The sequence below is a fragment of the Nematolebias whitei genome, unplaced genomic scaffold (genome assembly GCF_014905685.2).
Source record: "Nematolebias whitei isolate Nwh7 unplaced genomic scaffold, NemWhi1 Nwh_scaf_1128, whole genome shotgun sequence".
NCBI classification, from domain to species: domain Eukaryota; kingdom Metazoa; phylum Chordata; class Actinopteri; order Cyprinodontiformes; family Rivulidae; genus Nematolebias; species Nematolebias whitei.
In genome coordinates this window covers 4,552-8,715 of record NW_023619673.1, presented here as the reverse complement: position 1 = coordinate 8,715, position 4,164 = coordinate 4,552, and the positions used below count along the sequence as shown (strand labels likewise).

The window sequence follows — 4,164 nt, the reverse complement described above, 5'->3', positions numbered from 1 at the left end:
ACTCCGGTTTCATCCCAGAACAAAAACATGGTCTGGTTATTAGGTGGGTTTTCTCCTGGCACTCCGGGTTCATCCCAGAACAAAAACATGCCTGAAAGGCTGATGCAGTTGAGGTGGCGGGTGGGGGAGGTGGGTTTTCTCCGGGAACTCCGGTTTCATCCCAAAACAAAAACATCCATCCATCCATCCATCCATCCATCCATTTTCTTTACCCGTTTATTCCATTTTGGGTCACGGGGGTCGCTGGTGCCCATGTCCAGCAATCACTGTGCGAGGGGCGGGGTACACCCTGGACGGGTCGCAAGTCCATCACAGGGCCACATAGAGACAAACGAGACAAACAACCATTCACTCTCTCACTCACACCTAGGGACAATTTAGAGTTACCAATCAGCCTAACATGCATGTTTTTGGACTGTGGGAGGAAACCGGAGTACCCGGAGAAAACCCACGCATGCACGGAGAGAACATGCAAACTCCACCCAGAAAGGCCCCTGGACCGGGGTTTGAACCAAGGACCTGCTCGCTGAGAGGCAGCAGCTCTACCAGTTACGCCACTGTGCTGCCCAGAACAAAAACCATGGTCATGTTATTAGGTGGGTTTTCTCCGGGAACTCCGGTTTCATCCCAGAACAAAAACATGGTCTGGTTATTAGGTGGGTTTTCTCCTGGCACTCTGGTTTCATCCCAGAACAAAAACATGCCTGATAGGCTGATGCAGTTGATGCAGTTGATGCAGTTGAGGTGGAGATTGGGGGAGGTGGGTTTTCTCCGGGTACTCCGGTTTCCTCCCACAGACCAAAAACATGCATGTTAGGCTGATTGGTAACTCTAAATTGTCCCTAGGTGTGAGTGAGAGAGTGAATGGTTGTTTGTCTCGTTTGTCTCTATGTGGCCCTGTGACGGACTTGCAACCCGTCCAGGGTGTACCCCGCCCCTCGCACAGTGATTGCTGGACATGGGCACCAGCGACCCCCGTGACCCAAAATGGAATAAGCGGGTAAAGAAAATGGATGGATGGATGGGTTTTCTCCGGGTACTCCGGTTTTATCCAAGAACAAAAACATGCCAGTTAGGCTGATGCAATTTAGGTGTGGCAGGGAGACCGGCGAGGCAATATTTCCGGTGGGCGGCCAGGAGACATCACAGGGCAGGGGCTCCGGGGGGCGGCCAGGAGATCCTTCACTCGGCAGGAGCTGTGTCCTCCTGGACCAGCAGTTCTGCAGCTGGTGTAGAAATCAGGGGGGACTGCAGCTGGCATGGGGACCAGGGGAGTTGTAACTGGTATAGAGACCGGGTGGGCTGCAGCTGGTGTGGAGCACTGTAAGATGCAATAAGTGGACTTTACTTAAAAAATTTATGCTAACTCGTTGCCTCAAAATTTTCAATTTTTTTAACTTAAAAATGTTGTTTGTTCAACTACTATGTATATGTTAAGTTTGCACAACTCAAATAACTTGATCATTTTGAATACATGTATGCATGTATGTAACAGTATGTATGGCGGGAGTGGTTGCGCAGAGGTTAGAAGATTTGTCTTTCATCCGAAAGACTGCAGTCTGAGGAGCTGTACTAAGCTCAGTCTTATACAGTAAATAACACCTTCTCATAGTGGATCAACCATTTTGATGATGTTATCACAGCATTGGTAGTTCAGTGGTAGAATTCTCGCCTGCGATGTGGTCGAGAGGCCCGGGTCCGATTCCCGGCCAATGCAGTAACATTTTCAGGAACAAAGTTTCAGCCTGCCTCAGCAATGACCACCACCTTCCAACATCAGTAGAGAGGAGAGGGATTCACTCACCACTCTCAGCAAGGACAAAAACATCATCATCCTCCCAGCAGACAAGGTGCGCAGGGATTTGAACCAGAAAGATTATATACCATACCATTTTATTTATAGAGCACTTAAAACAGCTACAAGGCCAACCAAAGTGCTGTACAGACAGAACAAGAGACAACACACGAAGCAATATACACAATGAAGTAAATCAGAAATATAGACATAAAATCGATGCACATAATAAATATGACGACTAACCAGTGTGGAGCATACAGGTTCAAAACACAGATCCTCTGGTGTTGAAAGATACTGGATAGTAGTGTGTTTTTAAACGGGATTTGAAAACCGAGATGGAGGGGGCCAGTCTGTCAAGCAGAGGTAACTCGTTCCAAAGTCTTGGTCCTGCTACAGAGAAGGCCCTGTCACCTCTGCGCTTAAGACAAGTTCCTGGAACTGTGAGGAGCAATTGGTCCGCTGACCTCAGGGAACGTGGTGGGATATACGGTTGTAGCAGATCAGAGAGATGGGGGGGCGACACTGTTCAGCGATTTGTAGACATGCAGGAGTATTTTGAACTGGATTCTAAGGTGAACCGGTAACCAGTGCAGTGAGGCCAAAACTGGTGTAATGTGCTCTCTTTTGCCTGTACTGGTAAAAAATCGGGCTGCTGCATTCTGGACCAGTTGTAGTCGTGCAATGGAGGTCTGACTAATACCAAACAGGAGCGAATTGCAGTAATCAAGCCTAGATGTAATGAATGCATGTATTACTGTCTCCAGGTTATTTTTGGACAATATGGGCTTCAGTTTAGACAGCCGCCTCAGCTGGAAGAAACATGATGTAACAATCATGTTTACATGATTGTTAAGTTTCAGGGAAGGGTCCATTATCACACCCAGATTAGTGACTCTTTGTTTTTCTGACAGGGTTAGAGTGGAAAGGTCAATGCAGTGGTTTGTGATCGTGTCGTTGGGAGGGAACAACATGACTTCAGACTTCTTTTCATTGAAACTTAAGATCATGAGCAAGTTATGACACTCCTTAGTGACTTAACCACTTATGAGCTGCTGAAAAGAGAGCCGAAATGGTTACAAGAAGAAGTTGATAGATTGCCTGAAAATTTTGGATCAGGACAAGGCTATTGACCCTATTCTGTACCACTGACTGTACCCAGGGGAGGCCACACCTAGTCTGTATGATTTACCTAAAATCCACAAACAAGGTGTACCTTTAAGACCAATTGTTAGCATGATCTGTCACTTACAATGTTTCCAAATACTGTATATGGTGTCTGTACTCATCCCTTTAGTTGGCAGCTCAGAACACCACATGCAGAACACCATGGACTTTGTGGATAAGGTGAGGGATGTCATCATGGAGACTGATGAAACAAAGGTCTCTTTTTTATGTCACATCACTCTACACACGTTCCTGTTGATGATGCAGTAGAGGTGGTCTGTTTAAGATTAAAATCAGACACCAACCTGAGCAGCAGGACCACGCTTTCTACAGAACAACTGTGTCAACTCTTGAAACTGTGCCTGCAGTCATCCTACTTCACACATGGGGAGCAATATTATAGGCAGAAACATGGGTGTGCTATGGGGTCTCCAGTTTCTCTTGTTGTTGCCAACTTGTACATGGAGGAGGTAGAAAAGAGAGCCTTGACGTCCTTTTCAGGGACACCACCAAGTCATCGGTTCAGGTATGTTGACGACACCTGGGTTAAAATAAAATCTCAGGAAGTCCAACATTTCACTGATCACATCAACTCTGTGGATAAATATATAAAGTTCACACGAGAAGATGTAAAAAATGGCAGGTTGGCTTTCTTGGACTGTGAGGTCTCAGTTTCTGGTTGAGGAAATTTGAAAGTGAGGTGTAACACAAACCCACCCACAGAGACCAGTATTTGCAGTTTGACTCCCATCACCCTTTGGAGCACAAGTTAGGAGTCATCAGGACTCTGTACCACAGAGCAGACAGCGTCCCCACTAGCTCAGGAGCCAGGCAGAAGGAGAACTCCTACACAAGACAGGCTCTAGAAAAAGAGGTGCCCAAAACTTTTTTCCCCGAGGGTCAATTTTAAAATCTATCAGAGGGCTGCGGGCCACATGCAATAATATTATACATGAAATGCAAATACATCTTTAAGTGAAGCCCATTGATTTATTATAGAGTTATGTAACCTTCCGTTCTGTATAAAGAACATTACAGAGCACAAAATATAACAAATCATATATAAGAAATTAAAACAAATATTGAAATTTTGGCTTTTCTACATAATTATATATAGTGCAAAATATTAAAAAAAATGTATGTCCAACAGCAACACAAGTTAACAGTAACACTAATATGAACATAATAAAAAGTCCCATTTA

The 4,164-nt window shown here is 45.2% G+C and overlaps 1 non-coding gene across 1 annotated transcript; it reads left to right on the top strand.

The window, feature by feature from the left end:
* The first annotated feature begins 1,642 nt into the window (after positions 1–1,642).
* On the top strand, positions 1,643–1,717 carry trnar-gcg. The gene has a single exon. It is a non-coding gene; the product is annotated as a tRNA-Arg (tRNA).
* Positions 1,718–4,164: the final 2,447 nt, after the last annotated feature.